The 18936-nt window shown below is 45.6% G+C and overlaps 1 non-coding gene across 1 annotated transcript in view; it reads left to right on the forward strand.

The window, feature by feature from the left end:
* Window positions 1-3540: 3540 nt before the first annotated feature.
* Window positions 3541-18936, forward strand: part of LOC137430541 (uncharacterized) — a 29229-nt gene continuing 13833 nt past the window's right edge. The window contains exon 1 of the transcript XR_013623657.1: window positions 3541-3853. This is a non-coding gene — a transcript (uncharacterized LOC137430541). The remainder of the gene's footprint in view (window positions 3854-18936) is intronic.

Here is an 18936-nt window from a genome sequence, read left to right on the forward strand (position 1 = left end):
TCATTCTGTTGTTTTATGTCACTGTGTGAACTGCAATGAGCATGGAGAAAAGAAAGAAAAACAGAGAATTGTCTGAGGAGGTCAGACACAAAATTGTAGCCAAGCATGGACAATCTAAAGGCTATAAGTCCATCTCCAGAGACCTTGATGTTCATGTGTCCACCATACGCAATGTTATCAGGAAGTTTAAGGCCCATGGCACTGTAACCAACCTCGCTGGGCGTGGCCGCAAGAAAAATCTTGATCGAAGATTGCAGCGAAGGATTGTTCAAATGGTGGAGAAAGCACCTCGATCAACTGCCAAACAGATTCAAGCTGAACTTCAAGGCACAAGGTACGACAGTTTCAACTCGCACCATCTGTCGCCAACTCAATGAAAGGGGGTTCTATGGTAAACCCCACTGCTGACAGAGAGACATATGAAAGCCCAACTGGAGTTTTCCAAAACACACCTCAACAAGCCAAAATCCTTATGGGAGAATGTCCTGTGGACAGATGAGGCCAAATTAGAGCTTTTTCGTAAAGCACATCATCTTTATGTTTGCAGTTTAAGGCCATTTTCCCCGCCAGAGCAGGGGTTAGCCTTGCGGGCCCCACGACAATCATGGTTCCCTGTTTGAGGCAATGGTTTTATGGCCGGATGCCCTTCCTGGCGCCAACCCTTAGTTGCCTCGTACGATGCGCAAGGATACGGTGTACCTATTTTAAACCGGGGTACACACCAGGATATGAAAACAAAATTAAGCCTTAAAAGAAAAGAACATGTTCCCTACAGTCAAACATTGAGGAGGTTCAGTGATGTTTTGGGGTTGCTGTGCTACCTCTGGCACTGGGTACCTTGAATGTGTGTATGGCATCATGAAATCAGGAGATTACCAAGACATTTTGGAGCGCAATGTTCAACCCAGTGTCAGAAAGCTGGGTCCCTGTCGAAGGTCATGGGTCTTGCAGCAGGACAATGACCCCAAACACACTTCAAAAAGCACCCAGGAATGGTTCAAAACAAAACGCTGGACTGTTCTGAAGGGGCCAACGATGAGTCCAGATCTAAGTCCCATTGAACACCTGTGGGGAGATCTGAAAACAGCAGTTGGGAGAAGGCACCCTTCAGATCTGGGAGAACTGGAGCAGTTTGCACAAGAAGAGTGGGCCAAGCTGCCAGTAGCGAGGTGTAGGAAGCTCATTCATGGCTATAGGAAGCACTTGAATGCAGTTATTTTGTCCAAAGGCTGTGATACCAAATATTAAGTCTCGGGTGTCAATAATTTTGTCAACGCCATTTATTTTTATTTTCTGATTTAAAAGGATATATCAAATTCTGGATCAAAAACAAAGGTTCAGTGAAATAAAGAATTGTGGAGAAAAAAATACTTTTGTCAATTTCAATTAATTTTTTTCGAGAAAATTGGGAGTTATTTGAAAAAATTGCAAGGGTGCCAATATTTTTGGCCACGACTGTACTACATATACATCTTTGGGGGGGGGGGTGGCTTTGATAGGCCCCTCCGTTTTGTGGGAGGGGGGAAAGGAAAGGAGGAAAAATTTCCCCATATGAAGTGTACTTTAACCTCAGTGTTGGCCAGGTAAAAAAGGAAATGGTAATACCCTCTGCCACCAACACCAGGTGGAGCTACACGGTACACAGTTACATAGATAATTTATGCCCCTCCCCCGACCCCCCACACACCCGCATGAGACGTTTTGGGGTTCCAGCGGGTGGTGTAGGGTGGGTGGGAGGTTTCAGAAATTCCTCAATACAATTATGATTTTAAAAATGTGATCGACATGGACTTTGCTCCCGAATCCGGAAGTGAACAGATGACGACGGTTCACTGGTTTGATAATGTAACACAATAATTAGTTAGTTATTTGAATGCACGGATCTTCTGGAAGGGACTTCCGGTGTTTGGTTTTTGAGCGCAGGACGGGACGGAAGTGTGGCCTGGAGGCTCTGGAACGTGTGGTCTGTGCTGCGCTCACTTTTGAGTAATTTATGCTGTACGGTTCTGGATTGAATAAACCGCCCTTGGAAGCAACCCATCTCCTGGTCCTTTGGTTCATCTATTTACAGTGCATTCAGAAAGTATTCAGATACCTTCACTTTTTTCACATTTTGTTATGTTGCAGCCTTATGCTGAAATCGTTTAAATTCATTTTTTCCCTCATCAATCTGCACTCAATACCCCATAATGACAAAGAGAAAACAGCATTTTAGAAAGTTTTGCAAATTTATTAAAAAGAAAAAACTGAAATATCACATTTACATAAGTATTCATACCCTTTGCTATGACACTTGAAATTTAGCTCAGATGCCTCCCATTTCTCTTGATCATCTTTGAGATGTTTCTACACCTTGATTGGAGTCCACCTGTGGTAAATTCAATGGATTGGACATGATTTGGAAAGGCACACACCTGTCCATATAAGGTCTCACAGCTGACTGCATATCAGAGCAAAAACCAAGCCATGAGGTCGAAGGAACTGCCTGCAGAGCTCAGAGACAGGATTGTGTCGAGGCACAGATTTGGGGAAGCCTAAAAAAATCTCTGCTGCATTGAAGGTTCCCAAGAGCACAGTGACCTCCATAATTCTTAAATGGAAGAAGTTTGGAACAACCAGGACTCTTCTTCGAGCTGGCCGCCCGGCCAAACTGAGCAATCGGGGGAGAAGGGCCTTGGTAAGAGCGGTGACCAAGCACCCGATGGTCACTCTGGCTGAGCTCCAGAGATCCTGTGTGGAGATGGGAGAAACTTCCAGAAGGACAACCATCACTGCAACACTCCACCGATCTGGGCTTTCTGGCAGAGTGGCCAGACGGAAGCCAAACAGTTCAATTTTGGTTTCATCAGACCATAGAATCTTGTTTGTCACAGTCTGAGAGTCCTTTAGGGGCTTTTTTGCAAACTCCAAGCGGGCTTTCATGTTTCTTTCACTCAGTAGGGGCTTCCGTGTGTCTGTCTGTGTGTATGTGTCTGTCTGTCTGTGTGTGTGTGTGTGTGTGTGTGTGTGTGTGTGTGTGTGTGTATATGTGTCTGTATTTGTGGCAGTGTGTGTCTGTCCGAGCTGTAACTCTTTTACCATTTGAGTTTTGTCTTCAAATTTTCACCAAAGCGTTATCATAATACGGACAAGGCAAATCAATCATTTTATCAAAAAGTCAAAGGTCAGCATCACATGAAATTGATAATTTTCATCCGATTAACCTGAAATTTAAAGAATTTGCATATTGGGTCACTGAATTGGTTCACTAATCAAAAGGTAGAAAATAAATACGTCTGAATACAAACTGATGCGGACGGGATTTGCATTTTCAGATGCTTTCTCGTTATTATTATTACTATTATTATTATTATTATTGTTATTAATATTATTATTATTAGTTATTAATTATTATTAAGCTATTGTTGGAGGTAAAAAGGGTGCACGCGACAATTTGAAGGGGTGGAGCAAAATGGAGTGGGCGGGGCAGGAGGCGGGTCCTCTGGTGGAGGAGGTTCGCAGCACGGCTGTTATTAAAGTGATTGTAAAGAGAAAAGGATCACTCAGAGCAACATGTAGGTACAGGTAGGTCGTATCCTTGGCTCGCGCACCATGAGCCGCCTGACGCTGTGCGCAAACACCAGCCTCGCTCTCCTCGGGCTGCTCGCCTCCCCTCCCGCTCCTCCAGCTCAGGTTTTCAATCGGACGGCCATCCCGACCGACACCTGGATCGGTCCTGCGACCGAGGAGGGGACCACCGTGGTCCCCTTGCCCCAAGCGGTGCTTTACCTCCTGATGGTCGCGCTCGTTCTCGTGGCTGTGGCTTACGGCATTGTGGGACATCTTCTCAAAGACTTGTTGCACGACATGCTCGGTGAGGATAGAATGTGTGTGTTTCCTTCAGCTCGCACTTGTGTCTGAGGCGCCTCAAGGGATCCGGTCGGCAATGTATTCATCAAAATCACGATTGTATTACATCATGATGTACCGTTTTACCTTTGTTGTGATAGGTTCGGAAATTGAGTGAATCTCGTGTGGATTTGATTTGATTCTGATGTTATAAACTCTTTGCAGAACGTTGGTGATGCCGAAGCAGTTTGTTGGTGCAAGGGTTATACTAGGAGTAGGACATAGGTGGTTTGCCATTGCCCTCCCAGCGTTGTTTGTCCGTGCTCTGCTCTTTTAAATGTTGTGCTTCAAGCAAGGAAGCAGCACGCACCATTTTCTATTTTTAAAGTTTTTAGTAGGATTCGGTTGGGATTTGAACCACCGACCTCGCAGACTCGGACGGACGCTCTAACTCTTACACCACCGAGAACCGTAGGCCTACAGATGTTACCCTGGGCCAAAGGAGATGTTATTACATTTGGGTCTCTTTGTCCGCACAGAACGTATGTGTATTAATTACATTCGACCCTTTAGAATCCTTTACGGTCCCTAAAACCCACTCAAACCTTTGCAACCCTGAGACCCATTAAGACCACGAATACCATATAAGGACCATAAAGACCCACTAAGACCCTTAAAACTCTTAGGACACTTAAGACCCTTTAAGACACTGTGGAACCCTAAAACCCCAGAATACCACGAAGATCCAAAATACACAGAGGACCCAAAAGACATCCTGACCCAAAATACCCCGAGGACCCAAAAGACCCAGAGGATCCAAAAGACCCACAGGACGCAAAAGACCCAGAGGTCCCAAAATAACCCGAGGTCCCAAAATAACCCAAGTGATTGTGAAGTCACTTTTGTGTATGAACTACATCTGATGCCTGAAGATGTAGTCCCAAAAGACCCAGAGGATCCAATCACCTAACATTATTTTAGGACCTAAAATACCCTGAGGACCCAAAATACCCTAAGGACTCAAAATACCCCGATGACTCAAAATACCCCGAGGACTCAAAATACCCCGAGGACTCAAAATACCCCGAGGACTCAAAATACCCCGAGGACACAAAAGACCCAGAGGACACAAAAGACCCAGAGGTCCCAAAAGACCCAGAGGTCCCAAAAGACCCAGAGGACCCAAAATACCCAGAGGACCCAAAATACCCCAAGGACCCAAAATACCCCGATGACCCAAAATACCCCGATGACTCAAAATACCCCGAGGACTCAAAATACCCCGAGGACTCAAAATACCCCGAGGACTCAAAATACCCCGAGGACTCAAAATACCCCGAGGACACAAAATACCCCGAGGACACAAAAGACCCAGAGGACACAAAAGACCCAGAGGTCCCAAAAGACCCAGAGGTCCCAAAAGACCCAGAGGACCCAAAATACCCAGAGGACCCAAAATACCCAGAGGACCCAAAATACCCAGAGGACCCAAAATACCCAGAGGACCCAAAATACCCGGAGGACCCAAAATACCCGGAGGCCCCAAAATACCCGGAGGACCCAAAATACCCGGAGGACCCAAAATACCCGGAGGACCCAAAATACCCGGAGGACCCAAAATACCCGGAGGACCCAAAATACCCGGAGGACCCAAAATACCCGGAGGACCCAAAATACCCGGAGGACCCAAAATACCCGGAGGACCCAAAATACCCCGAGGACCCAAAATACCCCGAGGACCCAAAATACCCCGAGGACCCAAAATACCCCGAGGACCCAAAATACCCCGAGGACCCAAAATACCCCGAGGACCCAAAATACCCCGAGGACCCAAAATACCCCGAGGACCCAAAATACCCCGAGGACCCAAAATACCCCGAGGACCCAAAATACCCCGAGGACCCAAAATACCCCGAGGACCCAAAATACCCCGAGGACCCAAAATGCCCCGAGGACCCAAAATGCCCCGAGGACCCAAAATGCCCCGAGGACCCAAAATGCCCCGAGGACCCAAAATGCCCCGAGGACCCAAAAGACAATATAACCAGAGGACCCAAAGAAACGAGACACATCATGGCGAGGGTTTGCAATCTCTGCTTGCTCTTTCTTGTTGTGATTATTAACTCTGCCACGAAGGTGGATGGAAGTTATTAATGTTTTCACCCCTGTCTGTTTGTTTGTTTGTGAACAGGATATCTCAAAAGATTGTGAACAAATTCGGACGAAATTTGGTGGACAGATTGGGTGTGTGACACATAAAATTATTAGATTTTGGTGAAGATTCGGATCTGGATCCAAGATTTTAAAAAGTGATTCTTTATTGAGAGACAGGGATATGTAGCATGGTATGAAGAACAATATCTCAAAAAGTTGTGGACATATTCGGCCAAAACTTGGTGGACAGGTTTGTTGTGTGACAAGGAAGAATCAATTCGATATTGGTGAAGATCCGAATTTTGATCTGGATACAATAATTTTTTATTTTTTAAGTGATTCTTCACAATTGAGTGATAGAACCAAAAACTATACAAAGCATGATATTTCAAAACGTTGTGGACGGATTATGACAAACCTTGGTGGAATAGTTGGGTCCGAATCCTGAAGATTGGTCTGAGGAATCCTGAGTTGGGTCCAAATCCTGAGAAAATTGGATTTTGGTTCAGGTCCGAATCCAGATCCGACCTAACAGTGGAATACAAAACAAATTGTTCAGCCTGGTGGATGTATGCTCTCTACCGAGTGCCGTTCTAGTTGTTGTTGTTGTTGTTGTTGTTGTTGTAATCAAATTCCCTGTGCCCGTATGGATTCTAAACGGGGTAGGGATGGAAGTGGCAAAAATGCAAATGGGGTGTCCTGTGGGGAAGCAACAATTCACATTTATTGCCACATCTGATGTAATTTAAATGCTTGAGGTGCTCCATTTGAAACTGGCTTTGACACCAACAATGCAATTTATTATTACAGTCCCTACGCATAAAAGAGCTACATATATATTGAGCAAAATAGTAGGATTATTATTATTATTATTATTATTATTATTATTATTAACATTATGATGATGTTTCATCGTCATCCATTTAAGTATGCTTGGTGCTAACAGGGTCCTGTCTGCCGGAATTAGTTCCTAAACGTTAAAGATCCCACGGTGTCCTTCGTTAAGAGTACGCGAGCTGTACAGTCGTGGCCAAAAATATTGGCACCCTTGCACTTTTTTCAAATAATGCACCATTTTTTCCAGAACATTGTGGGAAAAAAATATATATTTTGGTATCTACATATGTATTTCTTTGGTTTGCAGTGGAACAAAACAAAAAAGGTGAAAAAATAAGAAATCTTAGCTTATTCCACGCAGAAATCCCAAAATGGCCCGGACAATATTATTGGCACCTTTTAGATTTTAGAAGTTGTTAATAATAATAATAATAATTCATTTATTTTGTATAGCGCTTTTCCAGAAGCCCAAAGGCGCTTTGACAGAGTGGAAAACATAATGCATAACAATACATGAAAACAACAATTGCAAAAAGACAAGAATCAATAGGGAAATATTTAAAGCAAAAGGAGGGAGAAGGAGAAGAGAGAGTCAGGGGTTAGATGCTGTGGGTTGAATGTTGAATGCAGTGTTGAACAGGTGGGTCTTTAGTGATGTTTTGAATGTGGTGAGTGAGGAGGAGTCTCTGATGGTGTGAGGTAGTGAGTTCCAGAGGGTGGGAGCAGCGATGGAGAAGGCCCTGTCCCCCAGGATCTGAATTTGGTCTGGATGGAGGGGGTCAGGAGGTTGGTACCAGCAGAGCGGAGGTTGCGGGTGGGAGTGTGTCTGGAGAGGAGGTCAGCCAGGTAGGATGGGGCCAGGTTATGGAGGGCTTTGTATGTCAAGAGGAGGATTTTGTACTGGATTCTCTGGGGGATGGGGAGCCAGTGAAGCTTGTAAAGGACGGGGGTGATGTGGTCACGGGTCCGGGAATGGGTGAGTAGACGGGCAGCGGAGTTCTGAATGTATTGGAGTTTATTGGTGATTTTTGAGGGTGAACCATAGAGGAGGCTATTGCAGTAGTCCAGACGGGAGGTGATGAAGGCGTGGATGAGGGTTTCTGCAGCCGTGGAGGAGAGGGATGAGCGGAGACGGGCAATGTTTTTCAGGTGAAAGAAGGCTGACTTTGTGATCTGTTTAGTGTATTTGTCGAAGGAAAGGGTTTGGTCAAAGATGACGCCAAGATTCCGGATGTGAGGGGAGGTGGATACTGGGCTACCGTCGATGTTGAGGGCAAAGTTATGGGTGGATTTTGTGAGCGTTTTTGGGCCAATGATGATTATTTCAGATTTATCACAGTTAAGCTTGAGGAAGTTGATTTGAAGCCAGGATTTTATTTCAGTGATGCAGTTTGTCAGGATAGAGTGGGTGTCGGTGGAGACGGACTTGGTGGAGATGAAAAGCTGGATGTCATCGGCGAAGCAGTGGAATTGGAGACCATGACGGCGGATTAAGTGACCGAGGGGGGACAGGTAAAGGATGAAGAGGAGGGGGCCAAGAACTGAACCTTGGGGGACACCTTGGGGGAGGGGAGCAGTGGGGGATTTGCAGTTATTGATGGAGATGAACTGGCGTCTGTCAGAGAGGTATGATTTAATCCAAGAGAGGGCAGTGCCGGTAACGTTAAAGGTGGATTCAAGTCGGGTGAGGAGGATGGTGTGATCGATGGTGTCAAAGGCAGCGCTGAGGTCGAGGAGGACGAGAATGTTGAGGTTGCCAGCGTCAGAGGAGAGGAGAAGGTCGTTGGTGATTTTGAGGAGAGCAGTTTCAGTACTGTGGTTGGAGCGGAATCCAGATTGGAATGTTTCATACAGGTTATTGGCAGAGAGATGATGTTTGAGTTGAGTGGCTACAGCGTGTTCCAAAACTTTTGACAGAAAGGGTAGGTTGGAGATGGGTCTGAAGTTGTTTAGGGTGTCAGGGTTTAGACCAGGTTTTTTTAGAATGGGGGTAACAGCAGCAATTTTGAGGGAAGGTGGGACGATGCCTGTAGACAGGGAGGAGTTTAGTGTTGCAATGATAAGTGGAGAGAGAGCAGGGAGGGAGGCCTTGACAAAGCTGGAGGGGATGTGGTCAAGAGTGCAGGTGGCAGTTTTCATTCCTATGAGGAGTTCAGAGAGGTCAGTAGGGGAGATTGGGGAGAACCGAGACAGGGGATGGCAGGACAAGGGGGGGCAGGTGGTTGGAGGGGGAGCGGGTGTGGCGGTCGTCAAGCTGTTGTAGATGTTGTCAATTTTGCGTTGGAAGAAAGATAGGAAGGAGATGCAGTTGTCTACTGTGAATGACTGGGTGGTGGTGTTCAGGGGGCGGAGGAGTTTGTTTATTGTCGAGAAGAGTGCTTTTGGGTTTCCGGAGCCAGAGTGGATAATTTGAGAGTAGTAGGCTGGGCGGGCGCGGGAGAGGGCATCTTTGTAGTGTTGTAGGTGGTCCTTGTAGGCTTGGGAGTGAACTGTGAGACCCGTTTTATTGCGGAGTCTTTCAAGTTGGCGAGCACGAGTTTTCATCAGGCGGAGTTCAGGGGTAAACCAGGGAGCAGAATGGGTGAAAGAAACTGTTTTGGTTTTTACAGGCGCAAGCTGGTCAAGGCAGGAGGAGAGAGTGTGGTTGTAGTAGTCAGTGAGGTCGGAAGGGGTGTGGAGGTCAATGAAGGGAGAAGTGGACATTTTTTCAGAGAGGGTGCATGAGAATGAGGTAGGTGAAAGAGTGTTTAGCTTACGGAAGGTGATAGTGCGATAACGTCTTGGTGTTGGGGCGGGGATGTTGATGGTCAGAGTGATGGCTAAGTGGTCAGAGAGGGTGAGGTCGGAGCCAGAGAGATGGTGCAAATTTAATCCAGTGGAGCAGACAAGGTCCAAAATGTGACCACGGATATGGGTAGGAAAGTCGACATGTTGAGTGAGGTTAAAGCAGGTGAGTAAATCAGTGAAGTCAGTGGTTATTGTGGAGTCAGTGGAGTCCATGTGGATATTGAAATCACCAAGGAGGAGGATTGAGGGGGAGAGGGAACATAGCTGGGTCAGAAAGTAGGAGAAGTCAGACAGGAATGATGGGTGTGGTTTGGGAGGGCGGTAGACGACAGCCATGACTGACTGCGTGCGACCAGAGAGTTTAAAAGCCAGGTGTTCAAATGATGGAGCAGACGAGATGGAGATGAGGTCTTGATGTCTTGACGGTGGATAACAGCAATTCCACCACCTCGGCCCTCCGAGCGTGGTTTATTGACGTAGGAATATCCATTGGGTGTGGTGAGGTTGAGTGTGTAGTAGTCCAGAGGTTGTTGCCAGGTTTCGGTGAGACAGAGAAAGTCCAGTTTGTTATCCAGGATGTATTCGTTCAGGATGAGGCATTTGTTGTTGAGGGACCGGGTGTTGAACAGGGTGAGCTTGATGTTGTTTTGAACAGCAGGGATGAATTCAGGTGATTTAGCCAGGGTTCGTAGGCAGGAGGTGCGATCGTGTGCGTTGCTGTGACCAGGTGCGCTGGGACGAAGAGTGAGAGTGCGCTGAGCCGACCAGAGGACGGGGATGGAGTGACCTGATTGCAAATAAACAAACTTACGACCGGAGCCACGGTGAATGTACCTGGGTCGTCGGAGGAGTCCATTTGATTTGATGGCAGAGATGCATGATGGGGTGGAGCGGGTATTGAGCAGAAGGAGCCTTGCGGCGGAGTACCGCAGAGCCATGCCAGGCAGGAGCGGAGAGACGAGACGAGGCCAAGGTTGAGGAGGTGAAACAATGGTCCCAACCCACGAGAGCAGGCCCAAGGAAACGAAGGAGCCAGGTAGGTGAAGCCAGGAGCAGAGCCGGGACCAAGCAGAGGGCAGGCAGGAGCAAAGAGACGATCACGAGGCCAAGGTTGATCACGGCGGGAAACCGCCACCAAACCGCTGCGTTGGTCACAACCCACGAGAGCGCGCACGAGGAAACAGCGAGCAGGCGCAGGAGCCGGGCAGGCGAAGCAGGGAGCAGAGCCGGGGCTATGCAGAGGGCAGACTCGATGGCCAAAAAATCCGCACGACCACCAAAAAAGAAAGCAACTGACAGTGGCCCGGTCGAAGAAGCGGCGAGCATGTGACGCCTGCGTCCTCTTCATACCGGACCGGAAGTGGCAGGGCCAGAGTCAGTTCTTTTCTCTAGGCTCATTGCGGTACACAGTGACACAAAACAGCAGAATGACTAATTTTCTCTATTCAAACTGGTTGAATGAGTGATTTTTTTTATATTGCAGGCACCTGCAACTCACCACAGGTGAGTTCAATTCCAAAGTAAAGGAGGATCACCTGCTTGAAATCTAATTCAACAGATGTTAGAAATAATTAGATTTCAAGCAGGTGATCCTCCTTTACTTTGGAATTGAACTCACCTGTGGTGAGTTGCAGGTGCCTGCAATATAAAAAAAATCACTCATTCAACCAGTTTGAATAGAGAAAATTAGTCATTCTGCTGTTTTGTGTCACTGTGTACCGCAATGAGCCTAGAGAAAAGAAAGAAAACCAGAGAATTGTCTGAGGAGGTCAAACACACGATTGTAGCCAAGCATGGACAATATCAAGACTACAAATCGATCTACAGAGACCTTTATCTTCACGAGTCCACCGTACACAATGTTATCAGGAAGTTTAAGGCCCTTGGCACTGTAGCCAACCTCGCTGGGCGTGGCCGCAAGAGAAAACTTTATCAAAGATTGCAGCGAAGGATTGTTCGAATGGTGGAGAAAGCACCTCGATCAACTGCCAAACAGATTCAAGCTAACCTTCAGACATAAGATACGACAGTTTCAACTCTCACCATCCGTCGCCAACTCGATGAAACCCAGGAGACCCAGAGGACCCCACTGCTGAGAAAGCCCAACTGAAGTTTTCCAACACATACCTGAACAAGCCATAATCCTTCTGGGAGAATGTCTTGTGGACAGATGAGATCAAATTAGAGCTTTCTGTTAAGCACATCTTCTCTATGTTCACAGAAAACAAAATGAAGCCTTCAAAGAAAAGAACACCTTCCCTACATTCAAACATGGAGGAGGTTCATTGATGTTTTGGGGCTGCTGTGCTGCCTCTGACACCGGGTGCCTTGAATGTCTGCATGGCATCTTGAAATCAGTAGATTACCGAGGCATTTTGGAGCGCAATGTTCAACCCAGTGTCAGAAAGCTGGGTCTCCGTGGAAGGTCATTGGTCTTGCAGCAGGACATTGACCCCAAACACACTTCAAAAAGCACGCAGGAATGGTTCAGGACAAAACGCTGGACTGTTCTGAAGTGGCCAGGAATGAGTCCAGATCTAAATCTGATTCAACACCTGTGGGGAGATCTGAAAACAGCAGTTGGGAGAAGGCACCCTTCAAATCTGGGAGAACTGGAGCAGTTTACACAAGAAGAGTGGGCCAAACTGCCAGTAGAGAGGTGTAGGAAGCTCGTTTATGGCTATAGGAAGCGCTTGACTGTAGTTATTTTGTCCAAAGTCTGTGCTACCAAATATTAAGTCTTGGGTGTCAATAATCTTGTCAATGCCATTTCTTTTTATTTTCTGATTTAAAAGGATATGTTAAGTTCTCAATCAAAAACAAAGGTTCTGTAATATTAACAGTGAAATAAAGAATTGTGGAGACCAAATACTTTTGTCAATTTCAACTTATTTTTTGAGAAAATTGTGAGTTATTTGAAAAAAGCGCAACGGTGCCAATATTTTTGGCCATGACTGCAGCTGGCACCATGGCGAAATCCTAAATTCCTACCCTAACTACTCTTGGGATAGGGATGGCAAACCACCCAGCATCACCCTGGCTTCGAAAATGCTTCGGCAGAACCAACGCTCTGTGACAGAATATGGTACATCAGATCGGATCAGTGCTGGCAGGATAGCCTGTGGAGGCTAAAGGTATGTACACTCGCCTTTGAACTGCCAAACCTGGGTTTGATTCGCGACTCAGCTATAAAATGTGTGTGTGTGTGTGTGTGTGTGTGTGTGTGTGTGTGTGTGTGTGTGTGTGTGTGTGTGTGTGTGTGTGTGTGTGTGTGTATGTGTGTCGCACACACACCGTCCCTCGGAGGAATAATAAACCAGAGGATCCATCTAGTGGCCCTGGTCATTGGTGGACATTAAATATCCCATGGTGTGCTTGCCCAAGAGGAGGCGAGTTATCGTCAGCACCCTGGTGAAATTCCTGCCTTCATGGAGTGGCAATGGCGAGTATGCATACCTCTAGGACTTTGGCTATCCTGCCCGCCCTGCTTTTAATTCCATAATAGTATCTCCACCATGAGCCTTGTAGCCTGTAAAAAAAAATATCGCACCCATGTCTGAAGGAAGCGCTTCAGTTTGGCATTTTAATATGAAATAGGGCAACACCTGGAAACGAACAAAACCCATGACAATTACCCTTTAGAATTACCCATTAGAATCACCATTTATAATTACCCTTTCGGATTACCCTTTAGGATTACCCATTAGAATCACCATTTATAATTACCCTTTAGGATTACCATTTAGAATCACCTTTTAGAATCACCTTTTAGAATTACCCTTTGTAATTACCCTTCAGGATTACCCTTTACAATCACCCTTTAGAATCACCTTTTAGAATCACCTTTTAGAATTACCCTTTACAATCACCCTTTAGAATCACCTTTTAGAATCACCTTTTAGAATCACCTTTTAGAATCACCATTTAGAATTGCCCTTTAGAATAACCCTTTAGAATTACCCTTTAGAATAACCCTTTAGAATTACCCTTTAGAATTACCCATTCGAATTACCCTGTGGAATTACCTTTTTTTTTTTTTTTTTTGTATACTGAATCGAGGCTCGTGAAAGAGCTGACATTTACTTCACAAACAAATCAACCAGACAAACAAAATATATAAAAAGAGGGAGCGGAAGACAAGAGAATGGGAAGCACGCAAACACTTGAGAGCACACAACATTTAAGAGCAGGGAGATGTGTGGGAGGGAGAGGGCTTGGGGGTAGCAGGCGCGGGAAAGGGGGGGGGGGGGTGGGAGAAGTATAAAACACAAGGACACCAAGGACTTCCAGGACAGAAGTTGGTATTTCAAAAAGTGGAATTGGGGTGAAATTATCGGGGATAGAAAAGATCAAGGTTTTGGATGGGGGAAGTTAAGAGATGGTGGTGAACAGCTGTTTTAAAGACCTGGAGGGTGGAGTGGGATTGAAGAGAGTGAGGGAGTTTGTTCCAGAGGCGGGAGAAAAGAGGAATGAAGGAGTGAAGGTGAGCAGAGAGTCTTGATTTTGGCAGTTTAACCATAAGAGGGTTGCAGGCAGATCTTGTGCGACCTGTAGGAATATTTGCGGGACAGAGCCCAGAGAGAGCTGGGGGGGCAAGGCCAGAGAGGAGTCGGTAGAAGACGGAAAGACCACCAACCTGCCTGCGGTGAGTGAGTGAGAGGCCCTTGGAGTTAGCTTCATCGCGGGAGATTCCAATGATTCTGAATGCTTTGCTTTCAACAGCGTGAAGACGAGCTAGGTGTGAGGCAGGAGCACCAGCCCAGAGGGGAGAGCAGTATTCCATTGAGCTGCGGATGAAAGCCTTGTACGTGGTGAGGAGCTCAGGTGTGCCAAGGAAGGACTTCGCACGACGGAGGATGCCCAGTCGGCGACTGGCTTTGGAGGCCAGATTTGAAATGTGGTTTTCCCAGGAAAGATCATGGCAGATAGTGAGACCCAAAAGTTTGAGTGACAGAACTTCTTGGAGAGGATTATTCAGAAAGTAGATGGGAGGGTTGTCCAGTCGGTCTTTTCGGAGAGACATCGTAAGAGTGTGAGATTTGTCAGGATTGAAAGACATGTTCCACTTGTTTGCCCAGTCTGTTATTTTGTCCAGGTCTGCAGAGAGTGAGGTGGCTGCAGACTGCCGATCTGAGGGATGAAGAATGGAGCGACAGAGAGTAGAGTCATCAGCAAAGAGATAGAGAGGATTTTCAAGAGAGTCGGAGAGATCATTGATGAAGACCAGAAAAAGCACAGGGCCCAGAACACTGCCTTGGGGAACTCCAGCCTGAACAGGAAGAGGAGATGAGAGAAACCCATTCAGGGCCACACGTTGACTACGACTAGAGAGGAAGTCCGCCAGCCATGCTTGGAGATTTCCATGGATACCAAAGGAGGAGAGTTTGGTGAGCAGAGCGGGGTGCCAGACCGTATCGAAGGCACGTGATATGTCAAGGGAGACAGCTCTAATTTCCTGTTTGGCATTGAGGACCTCCATCCATTGCTGAGAAAGCAGTAGCAGCATGTCCAGAGTAGAGTGACCAGGTCTGAAACCAAATTGATGATCAGAGATCAAGCCATTGGAGAAGAGGAAAGATTTCATATCTGAAGCAATGATGGATTCCATGACTTTGGAATTAACCTTTAGAATTACCCTTTCGAATTAACCTTCAGAATTACCCTTTAGAATTACCCTTTAGAATTACCCTTTGGAATGACACTTTAGAATTACCCTTTAGAATTACACTTTAGAATTACACTTTAGAATTACCCTTCAGAATTACCCTTTAGAATTACCCTTTAGAATTACACTTTAGAATTACCCTTTAGAATCACCCTGTAGAATTACCCTTTAGAATCACCCTTTAGAATCACCCTTTAGAATTACACTTTAGAATTACCCTTTAGAATTACCCTTTAGAATTACCCTTTAGAATTACCCTTTAGAATTACACTTTAGAATTACCCTTTAGAATTACCCTTTAGAATTACCCTTTAGAATTACCCTTTATAATTACCCTTTAGAATTACACTTTGGAATTACCCTTTAGAATTAACCTTTAGAAATGCCCATTAGTATTAACCTTTGGAATTATCCATTATAATTACCCTTTAGCATTACCCTTTAGAATTACCTATGAGAATTACCCTTTAGAATTACCTGTGAGAATTACCCTTTAGAATTACCTATGAGAATTACCCTTTAGAATTACCTATGAGAATTATCTTTTAGAATTACCCTTTGGAATTACCCTTTTGAATTACTCTTTAGAAATACCCTTTAGAATTAACCTTTAGAATTACCCATTAGAATTACCCGTTAGAATTACCCTTTAGCATCACCCTTTAGAATTACCCTTTAGAAACCATTAGAATTATGCTTTAGAATTACCCTTCAGAAACCATTAGAATTACCCTTTAGAACCCTCTAGAATTGCCCTTTAGAACCATCTAGAGTTACACTTTGGAACCCTTTTGATTTAATCACGGTAGGATTAAAAGTTTCTTCTTCATATTTTGATGAATGGATGGATGGAAAGGACAAAGCCAAATATTGAAGTGGCTTCACCACTTAAAATACTGCATTGGATTGTTAATTGTCGACTAATGTTTCTCGAACTGAGGTTTTAAAAGTCGTACCTCCAATAGCTATTCGACGAGGATTAGACGCCGGAGATAAAATGTTTAAAAAGTTAATTTGCTGAGTGCTGTATTAAATAGTAAACAATGTAATCAATTTGGAGGCTTTTCAAACAAATAAACCTTTTTTGCCTTAATTTGGTATGTTTGACATTGTTCTCATCTCTGATTTTCTCCATCTCATTCGTAGAAGAGGAGTCACGTCTGAAAAATCATATACACAACTGTTGTCTGTGTAAACCACCACTTGTAAAGGATTTTCAGGCCTGGTTTTCCAGGCGTCGAGGCTTTGTTGTCTCCTCTCGGCGGTTGTTTGTGGTCCATTTACTTTCGTTCTCTCATTGTTTTTTTCAGTCTTTTTGTCACCCCATACTCCCCTGAACAGCTTACCCTTTGTTTAAAGTCTTAATCCCCCCCAACCCACACCCCCAAAAAAACAACGAATTTCCTTCTCGCCCGTGTTCGTTAATTAATCCCCCTTAAGAATCCTTCATGCCCTCATTTATGGAATTTCCCCAGATAGTTTTCACAGTTTAGTTTTACTTTCCCCTGAAGTGTTGTATTCTGTTGTATATTATAACAGACTTTTCTTCTTCTTCTTCTTGAAAAGGTTGTTTTCGATTTTCTCACCAAATCTCTTCATTTCAAATGAAAATTCAATCTCTTTCAGTTCTTCCTTTCTACATTCCCTAAACTCACCTGCATTCCACCCCTCCTCCAACGTTTTCAAACAGATCTCTGACTTGATAATCACAAGAAACTCATTTTGCAATAAATGTTTGTTTTCCATGAACCATCCAACACTTTCGAAAATCCAAACTCATCCTTCTCCTCCTAAACTCCCCCTTCACCCATCACTTTCAAATCTCCCCCCTTGCCCTTCCTCTCCTAAACTCCCCCCTCACCCCTCCCCTCTCAAACTTCCTCCTCACCCCTCCCCTCCTAAATTCCCTCCTCACCCCTCCATGTCAAAACTCCTCCCTCCCCCCTCCCCTTCAAATCTCCCCACCCTCCTTTTTTCTCCAATTCCCCCCTCACCCCAAACAACACCTCACTGTGCCTCATCCAATCACCATCAAACCTTTTGTCCTCCTCCTCCTTCCCTTTCTCCTCAGTCTTCTGAAATCTCTGACACACTATCAACAGCTCTCCCTACCTCCTCCTCCTCTTCCTCATCTTACCCTATCCCTCCCCTCCCCTGTCCTGTATCCGGTGCAACCCCTTCCTCTTCCTTAACGGTATGGACCTCAAACATCCGGGGCCTTCGCTCAAACCTGATTGATCTCTCCATACAGGTTGCTTCTGACAAACCAGTCTTGATCTGCTTAACAGAAACTTTCCTCCTTCAAGATGTCTCTGATTCCTTAATATCTCTTCCTGGTTACTCCCTCCTCTGGTGTGATAGATCTGAGCCTCGTCCTGGAGGTGGGGTTGCTACCTTTATAAAAAAAACTCTCTTCCTCACTCTCCCTGCCCTGCCCTCTCTCCACCTCACCCCCGGAGTACCTCTGGATATGGCTTCCCCTTCTCTCCCACCTTTTGTTCATATGTGTGTTGTTCCGTCCACCAAACAGTGATGACTCCATCTACATCTCGCTGTCTGATAACATGGACCAATTCTGTGACTCATTGGGACTGACACAATCTGGCAATTTCCCGACCCGGATCTCAGTCAACGGAGCATCTTCTCTTCTAGACTTGGTTATGACAAACTTCCCTGCAAATGTCTGCTGCTCTTCTTCTGCTCCAATCGGTTCATCTGACCATATACTTGTTAAAAAGGATATCTCTCTAGCCATTCTCAGAAAGCCTCCTCAGCGTCAACGAGTCTGGCATTCCACTCAGGCCAACTGGCCATCAATCAACCATCATCAACCAGCCAACTGGCCTTCAAGCAGCCATCAATCATCTGGACTGGTCTCCCATCTCTACTGCCTCTGACATCAACTCATCCTGGGAATTCTTCCAAAGTAAACTGCTCTCTCATGCACAGATTTATCCCATCCTGTCTTCACTTGTCATACCCTTCCTCCCATCCATGGTACAGAATCTTGTGGTGAGGAATCTTGTGAAATCTTGTGACTCTTGTGAAGTTAACGGAATCTTGTGGTGAGGCAGTTGCCATGAAACAACTTGCCTTTGCCTCCTGGCAGGGAAATCCAATGAAAGGCAATCTCATTTCCTTTCACAAAGCCCGGAACAAGTGTGTGGCTACCCTCAGGAGAGCCAGGAAACAATATCTCTCTTCTCTCAAGAGTGAACTCTCAAACCTGTCTGGTCAAACAGACTGGTCAAACAAGTGGAACATGTCTTTCAATCCTGACAAATCTCACACTCTTACTATGTCTCTCCGAAAAGACCGTCTGGACAATCTACTTTCTCAACAATCCTCTCCAAGAAGTTCTGTCACTCGATCTCTTGGGTCTCACAATCTGCCATGATCTTTCCTGGGAAACCACATTTCCAAGCAGGCCTCCAATACGAATCGCCAACTGGACGTCCTTCCTTGGCACACCTGAGCTCCTCACCACATACAAGGCTTTCATCCGCAGCTCAATGGAATACTGCTCTCTCCTCTTGGCTGGTGCTCCTGCCTCACACCTAGCTCGGCTTCACGCTGTTGAAATCAAAGCTTTCAGAACCATTGGAATCTCCTGCGATGAAGCTAACTGAGGGCCTTTCACTCACTCACTGCAGGCAGGTTGGTGG

Source organism: Myxine glutinosa, chromosome 1 (assembly GCF_964187855.1).
Source record: "Myxine glutinosa chromosome 1, kmMyxGlut1.1, whole genome shotgun sequence".
Taxonomy (NCBI): Eukaryota; Metazoa; Chordata; class Myxini; order Myxiniformes; family Myxinidae; genus Myxine; species Myxine glutinosa.